General features: G+C 36.9%; 1 protein-coding gene across 1 annotated transcript in view; it reads right to left on the bottom strand.

Annotated features, from left to right (window-relative positions):
• LOC131692056 (arginine-glutamic acid dipeptide repeats protein) overlaps positions 1-17,517 on the bottom strand; it is a 150,140-nt gene that overhangs the window by 68,729 nt on the left and 63,894 nt on the right. The window contains 1 exon segment of the mRNA XM_058978901.1: positions 8,564-8,596. The gene's annotated coding sequence lies outside the window, so the exon portion shown is untranslated.

Raw genomic sequence — 17,517 nt, 5'->3', positions numbered from 1 at the left:
AATTGTTCAAAGAGATACACACTTGCATGGCTGGTATCCGAAAGAGGTCCTCCCACATTTTTATTTTTTATATGAAACAGGAAAAATGTCCATAGTCAACTTTGATTATTAATGAAAAAACTAGAAATGATTTTCAAATGACACTACACGAAGATTACTTTAAAGAATTAAAAAAAGACAAACAGTCAGTTTCGGAGAACATGTGGGTTAACCTGTTCTGGACGCCAACCATTTAACATATTTCGAACATTGTAGTTGTTTTCTTGTGGTAAAATTAAAAGTTTTTGAAATTGTTTCTGCATCGGTTCATGCAACACGCTCTCACCCCGCAATACTCTCCATACCGACGACACTAAGCGTTTACCTCTATACCGAAATCAAGCACACAGGCACAAACACAGGCGGAAGGTTATCAAAAGCTGGTAAAGTGAGCATATGGCTCAATAAACATCGCTTTCAATTAAGGTTCCTCCCTCTTAACCACGCTCTACAGTGGGCCCGTCCGACGCTGCGAGGCTGTAGTAAGTGGTGAGGAGCGGAGGCAGCAGACGGGTTTCGACGAATTTTCTGCTCCAAGGTGACAAAAAGCGATTTTGATTGCTCGGGGGCTGTGCCGGGACATTATATGTTGGAACACCCAAACCCGATCGACCGACCGACCGACCAACAAGTTCCGCCGCCGTTGATTGTGTCTCAAATTTGTCACATTGTTTTAATTGTATGGCACATTTCGACCTCCTTTTTCGCTTTTGTTCTTTCACATGTACAGTTGGCTAATAGCATGGCGGTTATGATATGGGGTTGTCATGTCATATCCTTGTTGCGGTGCTCTGTTTTCGTCTGTGTGGGCGTGTGTGTGTATGTAGGTGCCTCTCTGTATATATCATAAACGGTACTAATGGGGTTGTTTGGCTTTGATCGCCGGAAGTGAATTAATAACGAACGAGAGATTTTATCAGGACAATGTGGAATATTGTTTCCTTTCTTTTATTGCATCGAACAAGCAATTAATACTCGGTGTATATTGGTGGGAGGAACACATGATTTTACGAATGTTCGTTCGATGGCACATTCGTTTTTTATTTCATAATAAAAGTAAGTTTAGAGTTGAGCATGCACAACTTCTGTTTTAATTTTCATTTTTTTGTTTGTACCAAAAGCAGATGTTCATATTGTGCCTAATTTCATAGATAAGTGTGCCCCTGACCTGGTATGGTACGCTGGTCTTATAAAACATACGTTCGAGCCTCGACCAGGTTGAATTTATTAGTATCTTGCTTGGAATCGTCTACGAAGTCTGTCGATATAGAAGGTCAAGTTTTGCGTCGAAATGTTTGCAAAGTCAAACCAATTTTCGACTTCATTGATTATCATCAGCTTAATTAGAAGTCCTTTTCTTGCTGGACATCATGCAGGACTAGGGGTATAATCAGAAACACAATTATGTTTTCGTTTTTGGAGCTAGCGTCAATCCAGTGCCAGCTTAGTCCTATCACTAAGTTAGTGTCGGGTTCTGATGAGACGAAATCGAAACGTAAATTTCATAACTAATTGAGTTATAGCTTTTGTGTCCTTAACACGTGAATGTGATTTAAAACAATTTTCTCCTAAGTTAAGAGAAAACAGTGTTTACCTAGACTTTTCTCCGCTCAGGAGAGATTTAGCATAAGACTTTAATTTTTACTTCAATTCTGGCATTAGTGTCGTTTGGTTTATATTGATTTGCTATACTCTATAGGTATAAGGCTTTTTGATCAAATTCGCACACAAAAATCATTTTCATTTCCTTAACCGTCGTGGTTCGAAGTTATGAGTGGAATTATCATTCAATCAATGGAAATATTGTGTTTTTACGTATATTCTACATTATTTTTAAAACGGATAAATTATTATTTTAAACTTTTTTATATACTGCTTAAATAAAATCTTAAAAGCGAAACCAGTCACGGAGTGACAGTCAGGTTCAACCGACCAATAATAGGTTTGGGAACAGACGAATTGATCTGCGCGTTATCTAGGGTATTAACTAAATCAATAGTAAGTAAACAGTAGAGTTATGATGTATTGTTATCTCTCTGGCGCCTTATCGGCCATATTGCAGTCGCTTCCATTTAGACGATAAGCAAGCGACCGCTTGCAATGAATTAATAGGTGAAATTATATACTTTTCTCCCTAATCTAAATCCAAAAAATTATTTGACAATCCCAAAACAAATGCTTACACAACATATTTATGATAAGGGTAAGAACTTATTCTCATACCCAATACTAAACAAGATTGAATACCAATTAATAGTAACGAAATTTAATTTTAGCAAAGAATCTCTATAGAACATTTGATATTCATACGGTTCGTGAATCACCAGGACATTTTCATGTGTGCAAAGTCGCGGGAGTAAGTGTGCGTGAATGATCGTGAGAGTATCGAGCGTTTGTATGTCAACGTGTTCGATCGCGAGGGCGTTTATGTGACGCATGTATGTAACTACGCGTGTATAAATTCGTTTCTATAACCGTGTAACCGCTTGCCTAGACTTTTGAATGTTCACGGGAGCCGCGATTTTGAGAGAATGGTTCCATGGCATCCTGAAAATTCTAGTACATATAAGTTTATTTTTTTAGACGAAATTGATGTTTAAGCTGCTTGGTAAGGGCTTCCTGACGTGACCGATTCATGATCACGAGGGAACAGACGTTGGTATAGCCGCATTTAAGACAGCGTTTATGAATTCGCAAGTGTGAACATATTTACTTGATTACCGGAGCGCTTTATTATACACTTCCCATCAAAAGTTTGGAATCGGTTCAATGCGTATTGCAAATTTATAGCCATAGTACTCAAGTGAGCGCAAGGATGTGAAAAATACAGATCGGAAAACTAGAAGTGGCAGGGTCATTAGAAACAAGCTTAAAATCTTACGGACTAATCTTTTGTCTTCTGCTGGTAGGAGTTGAGGTTAGGCAGTGTTACTACGAATCACTCAAGTTTACCAACATGTCTCACGGCAAAGACAGATTTGTCCCTCTTTACCATGAGAACCGACGGTAAAGAGGGACAAATCTGTCTTTGCCGTGGGACATGTTGGTAGACTTGAGTGATGCGTAGTAACACTGTCTAAGCTCGACTCCTGCCAGCAGAAGACAAAAGATAAGTCAGCAAGATTTTAGTACTGTTTCTAATGACCCTGCCACTTCTAGTTTTCCGATCTGTATATTTCACATCCTTGCTCTCGCTTGACTCTAAAATTTGTATTACTTGCCAAACTTTGTAATCTGTAGGCAATATTTGGAACTATTTGAGAACTACATGAAAACAATGAATAAATGGATCAACTAGAGTTAGAGGGTCTGACGATTAAACTATATAGTTGAATCATAATTTTATTGTTTTTAAATGGCTCCTAATGTCGTCCTAATGTCAAAAGATAAGATACAGGAAATTTGATGAGCATTTTGGGAAATCTATTGTTCTTGATCAAGGAAATTGAATAACTTATGAAAAGGTCACAACTAAACGAAATAATTGTTTTTGTTGGAATAAAGATTAAAATATTTCGGAAACTGCTACATCTTCGAAATTTTATGAGCATTTTGATTTGAAATGACAGTTACAATTATATTCAAAAAGAAAACAGTTTTGCCTTTCTCCTATAGAAAGGTTATGCAATCACTCTAAACATCGCCAAATCAATCCCGGCCCGGAGAGCCGTCTGTCATATGCATTCGACGTCATATGCATATGCGCATCGGTTACTCGGAGATGGCTGAACCGATTTCATCAAACTTAGTCTCAAATGAAAGGTACAACGATTTCATAGGCTGCTATTGAATTTCATATTTCATCAAATTCCGAGTTCCGGAGTTACGGATTTAAGAGTGCGGCCCAGGGCCTAAAATTCTCATACCCATTCAATGAACGTTGAAGTTCACTGAATTCACCTTCGTCTTTTCGCTGCCTCCTTCGTTACTAAATTCACACAAAGCAAAACAATAAGGACAACGCCCCTTCTTCTTTCGATTCTATGGAAGCGAGTAGCAGAAGTAGTGACATTCGTTTTCGTTTGATTTTGAGTTTAGAAACTAATTTAAAATTTCTCAACAAGGTGAATTTTTTTGGCGGGGTCCAAACCCCCGAACCCTCCTCCTGGATCCGTCGCCGGTTTCAAGTGTTTCAGGGTCCACACATAGCACACATAGCACACTCAAGTTCGTATCTGTCGATTCATTCTACGTATGTGTAAATCGCACTGAATATCAAACAGACGTTTCCACCATTATATTAAACATAACCAACCCTGGAATCGTAGTTTGAATAAATGAGAAAGGCACAATAGAACCACTAGGTGCATTAAAACGGGTTTTTTTGACGGCAAACAGTATGAATTATAAAATATCCTAAAAGTTATTAGAACAACTTACTTATTGATAGATTCTCCCTGATCCAAATACCATAAAAAATATTTTTCATATTCAAAACGATGAACATTTGATTGTTGCTAATTCACGGTGGAGAAACGCGAATAACTTATAAAAAGGGAAAAATTTCAAGAACTAATCTTTTTTTAAACAAAATTCCAAATATCTCGCAAAAGCATCACATATTGAAATATTTTAGTTAAGCCCATTTTGATTTGAAATGCCATTTAGAATCATATTTTATAATAAAAGTGTAGTTTTGTCAGCCAATTTGTATGAAATTTACAAATATATTTAAAGTTATCGTTAGAAAACCTTTTTTACTAGTTTCTTCATAATGCAATTACATTTAAACCATGTGTCCACTAAAATAACCTTTTAAAAAAATTAGATTTCTGACAAGAACTATTCATTGAACAACTATCTTAAAAATGTATCACCAAATTGTTAAAAAAATGTTCCAGACCCCCGATAGAACATTTAAAAGTTATGCTCAGATGAAAGAGTCTAAGCTTACGATTAGTGAATTACTTCAGCAATACTGATTTTTTGTGATATTTCCTACCAGAGACACTGTGGGATGATCCCATTTGCGATCGGGTTTTGTATTATCGCGAAAAGTTCGAGTGTTTGTATGTTACAGTGCGCGTTCTTTTTATCGTGCGGGCATTGATATGTCGCGTATGCTAGGTTGTTTGCATATTCCGATGTGCTTTTAAATCTCGCCGAAAAAAAGAAACAACTCAATTATTTGACATTTATTCAGTAAAGGTCAATTTTTCTTCTGACTCGTATACGACAACATATTAGAGATAGACATTAGATATTGTGACAATCCTGCACAGAGCGACAAAAAAATGAGATGAAGGTGGAGAAAGGCAAAAACATACAGCACTTGGCAAGGAGACAGTGAAGCCAAATTTCATCAAAATTAACACTCATCAGCAAACTAAATCTGAGAGTAATTCATTGTTACGAATCACGAGGATGCGTACAAGCGAAAACCTTCCCTAGAAACCTATTTTAAAGTTGCAAACAAATATGCATTGATGAAAAGTGTAACCCAGTTCGTTTATTTATTCAATCCGCGTGAGAGATTTTCTATTTGTGTATGCTATTTTATTTTTGATTCTGATACATTAAAACGGCTCAATAGGCCCGGTCTCCTCGATCAAGGCGTATTGCGATCAATATTTTAAAGCAACTTTCTGTTAGCGATCAATATGAAGTTACAATTGTGTTCAATATAATATGAATCGCTATTTTCCTAGCTGACGCATTAAATGGAGAATTACCATCAAACTAGTATTACGTTGATGGTCCAGATTCCATTATTCATACTGATACATGTAATATTATTTGAAGCTGTTTGCAGTACCGTCAACCAACTTAGCCTAATTTTGCAGGAAATTTGTTGCTGCAATAGAGGAATCCCACGAAGATCCGTCCGAAAATCTTTAAAATCGTGACCGACCATCTTAGATTCCAATGAAACTTTACACGTTTCACCGTCATGCAAGACTAAATATTTTCCACAGGTAATAAGATTATTTTGACTCAAGAGCAACTTTTCAAAAGGGCGTAAACGTTTCTACGTGTATGAATTTCAAATTTTTTTTGTTCGATTACTGTATTTTATACAGCAAAACTATCTGAGAACGAGTTACAGGGAATGAATACTTCTGTCTGAAAAATATAAATTTTTTATATTTGGTTACTAAAAACCTAAAGAGAAAAGAAACATTTTGAATGTGATTGCATGATGGAGAAAAAATCGGTAAAAACGTTTTCCTAACAATAACTTCTACATGTTTTTAAATTTCATACTAATAGACATACAAAATTGTAATTCTATTACAGAATATAATTCTAAGCACCATTTGAAATCAAAATGCATTTAACAACAATCTTCCAAAATGCGATAGTTTTCGAGATATTTGAAATGTTGCTCCTTCAAAAACAATTAATTCGTGTAATTATGCTCTTTTTAAAAGTTATTCGCGTTACCCCATCAAAAAATGTCAAAAATTTAATGTTTATCGTTTTAAAGATGTAAAAGCAACTTTTTAGTGTATTTGGATCCTGGAGAAGCTTTCAATAAAAAAGTTTTCCTAACAACAACTTTTGACATTTTTTTATAATTCTTACTATTTGCAGTCAAAAATACAATTTTCTTTTTGAATACTAAATTGATTCTAAACGCCATTTTAAATCGAAATGCTCTTCACAAAACATTTCTAAAATGTAGTAGTTCTCGAGATATTTTAACTTTTGTTTTAACAACACAATTATTTTGTTTTATTACGACCTTTTCATAAGTTAGTCGCGTTTATCCATCAACAATAATAGGTTTTTCAAAAGGCCCGCAAACTTTCGTGCAACTTTCTCTTTGACATCAAGGCGATATTGTGAAACATTTTAAAGTTACATGAAAACAACCAACATATGATTCAGCTATATAGTTTTGTCAACAGACCCTATGGTTGAAATATATTTTGGTTGCTTTCATGTAACTTTCAAATGGTTTACAATATCGCCTTGATGTCAAAGAGAAAGTTGCACGAAAGTTTACGGGCCTTTTGAAAAACCTATTATTATTGATGGAGAAACGCGACTAACGTATGAAAAGGTCGTAATAAAACAAAATAATTGAGTTGTTAAAACAAAAGTTAAAATATCTCGAGAACTACTACATTTTAGAAAATTTTTGTTAAGAGCATTCGATTTAAAATGGCGTTTAGAATCATATTCAAAAAGAAAATTGTATTTTTGATTGCAAATAGTAAGAATTATAAAAAAAATGTCAAAAGTTGTTGTTAGGAAAACTTTTTTATTGAAAGCTTCTCCATGATTACACGAATTAATTGTTTTTGAAGTAGCAAAATTTCAAATATCTCGAAAACTATCGCATTTTGGAAGATTTTTGTTAAATGCATTTTGATTTTAAATGGTGCTTAGAATTATATTCTGTAATAAAATTACAATTTTGTATGTCAATTAGTATGAAATTTAAAAACATGTACGAAGTTATTGTTAGAAAAACTTTTTTACCGATTTTTTCTCCATCATGCAATCACATTCAAAATGTTTCTTTCCTCTTTAGGTTTTGGTAACAAAATATAAAAAAATTAAAAAAATGGATTTTTTGCAATTTAAATTTTTATCATAAATTTTTGTTTTTTTGAAAAATGACATTTTTTTCAGTGTATATTTTTTCGGACAGAAGTATTCATTCCCTGTAACTTGTTCTCAGATAGTTTTGCTGTATAAAATACAGTAATCGAACAAAAAAAATTGAAATTCATACACGTAGAATCGTTTACGCCCTTTTGAAAAATTACTCTTGTATCAAAATATTGCAATTGCCAGAGAATATCATGGAGATTCATACAGCGAACACACCTGCAAAGTTTCGTTCGAATCGACGATGGTCATATTTTGCGGTCGGCCGGTTTCTCATGGAATCCCTCAATATGAGAAAAATTGAATTTGTGTCACTACTTCATCTATAACAGAACATTTATTAACCAAAATAATTAAAAAATGTACCATGTCATCTTAATTTGCGTGAAGGGGCGTATATGAAGAAATTATGACAATTAAGCTTCATGCACACGAGGGGATAGGACACACGCCACAAAAAATATTTACCATGGATTTTGTTATAGCTACTCCAATGCGACAATAGCAACAAGGTTGGAATAGGTACAATAAAATCCATAGTTAATTTTTTTTGTGGTGTGTATCCTGTCGCCGCGTGTGCGAACAGTTTTTGGAATCATCCTGAACAACCAAAAAACCATAATATTCCCTTCCTCTGGGTTTAAATTCACTCATCACTACATAGTTTTTTGATAGTGTTTCAAATGGAATCAACCCATGAAAACACCATCACAATGGTCCGGTTAATTTTATATAAAAAACATATTTTGCGTAATTATGGGCTATTTTAAGTATTATATAAATCATATGATAGTGTTTTGATGAATGTGAAATTTGGTACGGAACATATCTATGATCATTTCAGGAGATAAAGGGGTTGAGCCCATGGTAATTTCATCGGAAAAGGAGTGGTGAAAAGAAGAGATAAATTTTAGGCAATATTTAGTTGATACTGCAATGAAAACGCTATATTTTTACAACTTACCTGCTTTAGTAAATTCCACATGAATAGTTGTAGCTGTAACGAGAGAAAAAAAACAATTAAAAAAAGTTACAAAGAGAACCAATATGCATGTATTATTAAGGAAGTATTTTATAAAGAAAAATATATTGATATTCCCTCGAAGTAATTTCAAATGGATCAAATAATTTAGATATTGCTTTTATCGGTTTTCAAAGACACATTACACTCTGAGATCTAAACGGTTTATTTTGAGATAACGCCAATAGTTAAAAAAATATAGTTATTTATGCATTTTACATGTAAAATTTTAATAATCCAATCTTCTCTGTATTTTTTATGGCTCTCATTATCAGGCAAATTTTCAAAATAATACAGATTTTAGAATTTCCGTACGTTTCTATGCGACACGTACCCACCGCATTCCATATTCAGATAATTCCTACCATGCAATGCCACAGATTTATATGCAGTATTGCTATGTTCAATTGTGAGAATGATCGCTGTAAACAAACATACATACGAGATGTATATTGAGTGCTATGAAAAGTTTCCCAGTATAGACCCAAATAGGCGTCGGTATATCAGCCCCGAGCCGAGTTTCAAATGTGCACAATTTCATCTCTGTATGAATGGCGGAAGAAGGAAGACTATATCATATCCCATCATCACACCATCCGCATCCCTTCTCCATCGGATTTTACGTGAGTGAGTCTTCGCTTTGTACCGCTTTGGGAGTGCTTCTCGGTGCCGCCCGCCACGGTCCGTACAAAGAAGAGGTGAAAGAGCGGTAAATTCCAAGAGAGCAGATTATGATGATTTTCTCGGTGTATTACAAATTCTTTCGGGGTTTTCAGCTTTCATATCGTATTTGCTGCGTTTTTGCTGCTACAACTTCATCTCGGTCCGTTTCCGACATGCTGACGACGGAGTTCCTTTCCTCGGTTGGCGGTGGTGGTGGCGGCGGTGGTAATGGTGGCATTTTCTGCCAGGCGGCAGTACCTCAGATCGGAGAAGTGCTCGGCTCGGAAAATGGGTGTCACGGAGAACTGGCAGAACAGCGGAAGGCTGCCTGAAAGGTGGTTCGGTAACGTCGTCGACCACCGACTCAATTTTCAGATTCTCTCTTGTTCCGCACACTTGAAGTCCTCGTCATCGTCGTTGAAAAGAAGGCCCCAAAACGATGCTCATCCTGCCGTTGATGGTGTATACCAACACGTAGTCACGCTGTTGGAAGCCGTACAACCGCCAACTTCTCGTTCATACAGACGAGCAGCTGTTGGGACATAGGGTGAACGGGCCAGTTATGGCTCTGTTTCGTTGATGCTAGGTAAACTGTGAACAGTAAACTATCATCAGCCATGATAATATTGCTAATACACTTTGCAATGTCGAAACAGACTTCTGGAGAGATGCCAACAATTTACACCTTAACCCTGATTACATAGCGCAGAAATCGAATACGAGTGAGATGCAATCTGGCGTTCGTCTGCCTTGAATGACACCGATCTGACCGAATCTGTAGCGTTATGAGAGTTACCAACCAACAAGATGTCGACAACGGTGAGTTCGTTTTGTTGTAAAGGGTACGTCTGCATAGTTTGACATTTTGAAGATTTTGATGCTGTGGTAAATTTTTTTTGACAAACGTCAATGATTTCATCTACTATTTTTTGTTGCAAAAGTAAAAGTTTTAACTTAATCGATAACTTTGAAAATCTACTACTAAGCTCTCACACGGAACAACAATCCGTTCATAAATTCTAGCTACAGAAACAACGTCACTAAAATTCGCATGGGATTTTTCGACGATCTATTAGAAGAACCATTTATTCACATTTTTGCCTCTAGGTGGCACTCTAATAAACAAAACACCACTAGAGCGATATTTTTATTATCTGCAACTATGTTAACGAGAGGCAATCGATCCAATCGATTGTTTTGCCTTATGCAGTAATTTTTCTGAATATATTAACATTATATTTCCCTGGATTAAAAAAAATTTTCAGCCAAAATATTTTATTAAATAAGAAGTGCCATTTTATTAAAAAAATCCTATCGAACATAGTACTCAGTAAAATTCAACTTTTTTTCGTGAAACGCATCACTTTGCGGAAATTTATGAAGACCACGTGTTGATAGGCCCAATGCTAATTCAGAATTTTAGAAGTTTACTAACTTCTACGAATGATTTTTGATCGTTTAGTAGTCTTCGACAAAATTGAATACAGTAAAATTATCTTATAGAATTTCAATTCTAGTGATGTTCTGATGACTAGAATGCCACACAGTAGCAGGAATGTGAAGCTTTTTTCCAAATAGATTGTCGAAAAATTCAATACAATTCAAAGTCGTTGGTCCAGTAACAAGATTAACCACCAACAAGAATCTGACGCGATACAGACTGACACAAAACTTATTGTGCTTACTTAAGATAAATAGATTTAAAACTTTATTGACCATCTAAAGAACGATCTCCGATCGATGATCGAATTGGCTCAGAATTGGACCAGACAGACACGCTGGTTGTACTAGGAATCGACTCCGGAGTGGGTCGATTTAGTATATCGAAATTTCATTGTTTCTGGGTCTAATAATCAGTTAAACACTTTATCCATTTCCAATTATTAGATCTTGCTAGTCAGTAGCAATGAAAAAGGTCTAGTCGGTAGAGAGAAATGTGCGATCTCTGTTAACGCAACGTTTGCAACATGGAATGGGCATTTCCACTCTTCCTGCCCTAATCTTTTCAATCAGCTTAACTGATGTTCCCTCCTAGTTCTTATGCACAGTCAAGCTTTTAGGTTTATAGTGTAAACATATGTCTATAATTTATTTTTTTTTTTGTGTTTATTAAAGACACTTTACATCAATTTTATGATGCATTCGTGTCTGATATAATTTATTAATATGGTATACAAGTTTTAAAATCTAGTTCATGCGAACAAAGACGACAGTAACACCCCAAAATGAATCGATCATTTTAACAATAAATCAATAGTATGAGAACCCTAGACTCAATAGACAAAATTCAAATTTGTATTCTCGAATGTAGAATTATAATTAAGGCTATATGTATTTAACAAAGGTATGTATTACAGACACCGATCGAGATGGATGAAAATCAGCAAACCGGATTTTAGTTCCTCTTATGCAAAATCCTGGTTTGTTGCATCGCGTCTTAGGAAAACTGAACCGCCCGTCTCAAAGATTCTCCAAAAGAATAGAGAACAACGCGCAATCGAGAGAGCGCTGATTGCTCATTTCAAACGGTATCTGGACTTTTCGACGTGAGATTTGGTTAAAAAAAGCTTGATGTCTCGCAAGGTTTCGCCGTGAGGATTAGGAAACGATCCGGACTGAGAACGTACAAAGTACAAAAATTCCCTAATCGGGACGAACACTAGCAGAGGATTGTCAAACTTGACGAAATACTAATGCTGCGTCATTGATGAGATCTACAATAAAACGAATTTTTAGCAGTTTCCGGGTCAGAAATATTTTACTGGTAGGGACAAGTTTGTTGTGGATGACTATTTCAAATGAAAGAAACTGTTGAAATTCGCTTCGAAATACCTGATTAGGCAAGCCATATGAACTCGTAGTAAACGTGGCACCATAAACAGAAAGATTCACAAAAATGAGTGGCTCGAAAACGGTTTTACCGTTTTTAAGACAACTCACTATTCCAAATAGCGCAGAAGTGGTATGCGGCCAACTCTGTGCATTTTGTGCCGAAAGATATGAACTCACCAAATTACTCTAAGCTCCATCCGGTCGAAATCTATTAGGCCATGATGAAGTTTCGGAAGATCAAAGGATAAGCAAAGATCGAAAAAGACATGATGACGAATGGGAAAACAAACTGAAACAAGGTATCGGAACCGGCAAACGCAAGTATCAGACTAACATTACTTCCTTCACCAGAAGATCTGCATTGAATATTAATTTCATTTATTATATTATTTTATTCCATCATTCGTTATATATTTATTATACTCGATATAACAGTTATATCAATTTGATCTTAAAACTATTATTCTTTTGATATGAAATATATGCGTTTTGTTTATTGAATTCATCATTATACATATTACATTAATAATTCCGAATCTTTTATTTAGTATTCACATAATAAACATTTTGAATGCTTTTTTTGGAGTGATCATCCTTGAAGGATCATAGCAACCATCGACGGCAACGGTGGAATTTTTTCACGCCCGTCAATTTTTGTCTCTGATATCGTAATAAGAATATATTTCTTTAAAAGTACGCCTACGGTGAAGTGAAATGTGATAAGTGTTGGACGTCGTGCTCAAGAAGATGAATCAGACCGTGATCTGTGTCCGGCAGGTGATTGAAGCGAAATCAAGCCTATTACCGTGTCTGGATTAACGATTTGGATATAGAAGATTCGTACGCTGAAGCAGTTTTTTCGTGCTCAAACACGAAAAGGTCCAACTATGCGGGTGAGAAGATTGCAATTTATTTTAGAAAAAATGGGCTAGCGCGATTATTTTATAATTATTAATTGTGTCGGTGAAATCACTATGTGAATTGCACTTTCCATGCTTATGCTTGTATAATGGAGGAAAAAAGCTGATTTTGTAGTGATTGTTCAACATTACCAATTTCTTCATTTTTTCAATGAGAATTCAACATTTTTTCAAAATTAAGTGAACCGTTGATTCCTTTGTTTTTTTCGATCACTGTGGTTCGTCGCGGAAGGAACAATGAAATAACAGCAAGGACTATATACCAAAAGTTAAATTCTATTCTTCAAATTTATATTTTTTCTAGAGAGCGAGTAAATGCGCTATAACCTAGGCCTATTTGTCAGGGCAAGGTGTAAATACCTCTGTCCCATTCCAAAGGACCAAAGGAGTGACATAAACCTTCTTAGCCAAGTTACTCCCAACGATTTATTATATCCCCTTCAAACTGAAACGGTCGATACGGTTGTCCTCGTTTCTTCCTACTTTAAGATTAAAAAAAATTCGTTAATTAAATTATTCATAAATGAATCATTTAATTGCCGTCCTATTTTGAAACATCTTCGAACCCAACTCTGCGCAGTAGGCCTAGCCGTTTTAATATTTGCGATATATGAAAATATGCTTCAAATATTAATATTGACAAGAGAAACACTACAGAATAACTGCAGTGTTTTCCAGGATGCTTTTCAACACTGGCTGTGTAAGAGTTAGAATAGAATAGAATAGAAATATACATTTTGAATGCTTTTCTTTTAGTAGGTATCACCAGCGATGAATTGATAATTTGACAAAAAAATAGTCATGTCAACGTAGTTTGATAAAATAATAGTAGGGTAACCGTGTCCTAATTCATTTTAGCATCTATTCATCCCACCCATTCAAAGACGTTAGTTGGAGCAGTGTCTGCTATCTCTATTCAATGCGAGTATTTTACATTTTCCAGACCCAATTCTGCATTGTATTGCTTCTTTGGAACGAAGCAAAGATGTTGAAACATATTTAAACGCAATCCAGTGACAGCTGAGTTATCAAAGAAATAGTGTGACATCCTGAGAATGAATAAGAGCTCGTCTACCCTATGTGTGGTGAACAACATCTGCCCGGGATATTATTCGTGTAATGTTTCGGCTTTTGTCCAACCACTACACGTTGGATGTACATTTTCGACGTATTGGGGCTTGCATAAAGTAGTCTGTACGCTTCGATGAGGGTTATCACGACCTCGAATAGATTGACTGGATATGCGGCGGGTATTGTGACACCAGCTCTCAGTTAAAGGATTCGGGCCATTGGGAAGCAGACCACCCAATGTTCCAGTTCAGGATATACTGGCAAGTCGCGATCTTCTATATATGACCCTCATCTACCTTCTATAAAAACGATAAATGACCTGCGTTAAACCAAATCGAATTGAGCGCTATAGTTTTTTCCTAATATTTTTTATGCCAAAATTAATTTATTGACAATTTACCAATATCATACAGAGTTCTCGAAAATATATGGATGTTGGTGTTTGTTGCACATTGGATGCGATAGCGCTTTTTAGGTAGGTACCACAAAATGGCACTTGGTCATCTTTGGCTTAACACAGGCCAAATGTTCTAATCTATCGCCTATCATTCTATTATTCGTTCTCAGAAGTTCCCAGCGCTGTCACTGTAGAGCTGGAACTGTGTGGAACTGTACCAGAGGTCCACTATGTTGCCCTCACTACTACGGCGGCTTTAAAAGAATACTAAACGAGCGCTACCTGATGCTCTGATCACTTTAGAGGATTCTCTGCGGGTCCGAAGAATACCACCCGTTGATCCGGTTCACGATGTTTTGGCAGCCAGAGGCTGTAATGGATGTCGAAGATGTTTAGTTTACCTTAAAGTTCATGTTTATGTTCTTCTGGGGATGTTGTAGTTAAGTCCCCTTCTGAATATTTCGTCAAAGCATAAGTTTTAAATGCTCAATTCAATTATATCTCTTGTTAAAACCTGAATTACCAGTTTAAAAAAAATATTTCTTTTACCCTCTTGTATATCGAACTGTATTCAACGTATTGTATTGTAACGCACACATGTCTATCAATTTAACGAACTGGTTAAAAAGAAAACACCTGCTGCAACCTGTGTAAAGGGTGTACGGAATCAAATAGCATCACTTTCAAATAGCTGTCCTTTTTCCGTTGCGTATTCTCTATCGAAATTTTGGTTGAAATTAGTTCAATTTGCATAGTTTACATTGAGTAAGTTTTATCATCGTTTCTGCAACCGTGGTGAAAATAAAGTTGGAAGAACATCATCGTCTTAAACAAATTTTGTCCACGTACCTGGAAAACCAATTTTCTTACCGTGCCATTGACGAAAAAATGGGAGTGGTCTAATCTGCTATATGTAGTATTTCAGTATGGATCTATATTTAGTGTGAAAGATTACAAGCAAATAGTCGAAGCTTTCAAGAGTAATTCCAATAGTTCCCAAATTGCTAAAAATACATGATTTGGCAAGCAATTGTGTCGTGTGGAAAGTGGAGCACTCCGTTCGTGGCAACCAACATGGTCAATGGGCAAGTGTACTTGAAAGAATGCTCCGAATAATGTTCTGGATTGATGCAAGCCTAAGAAGGTCAATTTCGTCAAACAACGATACTATCGGTACTGGAATACGGATGCTTCTGCTTTCGCTCCGCCGCGAACATACATTTCATCAAACTCGAAAGAATTCAGTATCGTTCTTTGCGTATCGCCTTAGGGTGCATGCAGTCGACCCATACGATGAGTCTCGAAGTCCTGTCGGGCGTTCTCCCGCTGAAAAATCGATTTTGGGAACTCTCATATCGATTGCTCATTCGATGCGATATCTTGAACCCGTTGGTGATTGAAAATTTCGAAAGGCTTGTTGAGCTCAATTCTCAGACCCGTTTTATGTCCCTGTACTTTGACTACATGGCGCAAAATATTAATCCTTCTTCTTACAATCCCAACCGTGTGCATTTCATAAATACTTCTGAATCTACTGTTTTCTTCGACACATCCATGAAAGATGAGATTATTGGAATTCCGGACCACATACGCCCACAAGTGGTTCCAAATATTTTTTATAATAAATTCCGAGAAGTCGACTGTTCTAAGATGTTTTATACTGACGGATCAAACCTCGAAGGGTCCACTGGCTTCGGTATTTTTAATCAAAAGTTCACCGCCTCCTACAAACTCGTAACCCCGCTTCAGTTTACGCCGCAGAACTAGCTGCTATTCAGTATACCCTTGGAGTCATTGACACATTACCTGCAGACCATTACTTCATCGTCTCGGATAGTCTGAGTTCTATTGACGCTATTCGCTCGATGAAACATGGAAAGCATTCCTCGTATTTTTTGGGGAAAATACGGGAGCTACTGAGTGCTTTATCTGACAAATCTTTCCAGATTACCTTGGTGTGGGTCCCTTCTCATTGCTCCATTCCGGGCAATGAGAAGGCGGACTCCTTAGCTAAGGTGGGTGCCCTTGAAGGTGACGTTTTTGAAAGACCAATTTGCTTACACGAATTTTTCAGTATTACTCATCAGAGAACCCTCGAAAGTTGGCAAACCTCGTGGAACAATGGGGTGCTAGGATGGTGGCTACATTCGATAGTCCCTAAGGTATCGACGAAACCTTGGTTCAAGGGGATGGATGTGGGTCGAGACTTCATTCGTGTGATGTCCCGACTCATGGCGAACCATTACACGCTGGATGCACATCTCCGACGTATTGGGCTCGTGGAGAGTGGTATCTGCGCTTGTGGCGATGGTTATCACGATGTAGAGCACATAGTCTGGGCGTGCACCGAGTACAATTCCGCCAGGTCACGGCTTATGGACACCCTCCGGGCCCGAGGAAGACCACCCAACGTCCCGGTTCGAGATGTGTTGGCAAGCCGCGATGGCCTCTATATGTCCCTTATATACACCTTCATAAAAACCATCAATATCCAACTTTAACTGCCCCTTTTTCCTTATCATTCTCAGAAGCGCTCTCTTCCACCTGTACCATACACCCACGATGGTTTGATGCGACTCCAAGGCGACACAAAACATCCCTGTCGAATGAGCCAACAAACACGGGACCTAAAGCACGAACAACACACGCACAACTCGAAATGTAGCCCATCAACATCTGAGCCGCACTACGAAATCGTCTGGAGAAACCCCTGCCATCTTGAGAACGACCACCCGGCGTCCCAGTACATGATTCTTCTTGATGAAGGCCACCCTGATTCTGTAATCCATCCGTTGATCTCCCGAAGCCTGAAACTGAAATAATGTTCTCCCCCTGCCATCTTTGTCCTCCCTACTTCCCCTGACTCTTATACACAGAAGTAACGCTCCCCCCCCCCCCCCTATCTTCGTGAAGCATTTAGCTCTTCTTGCCTTTTCTAGTTTTAACTATTATATTATATGATCTCGTTGAAAATGCCCAACTCTACTACCACATAAAATAACTCTAATTAATGT

Source organism: Topomyia yanbarensis, chromosome 3 (assembly GCF_030247195.1).
Source record: "Topomyia yanbarensis strain Yona2022 chromosome 3, ASM3024719v1, whole genome shotgun sequence".
NCBI classification, from domain to species: Eukaryota; Metazoa; Arthropoda; class Insecta; order Diptera; family Culicidae; genus Topomyia; species Topomyia yanbarensis.
This window is presented reverse-complemented; position numbering and strand designations above follow the sequence as displayed.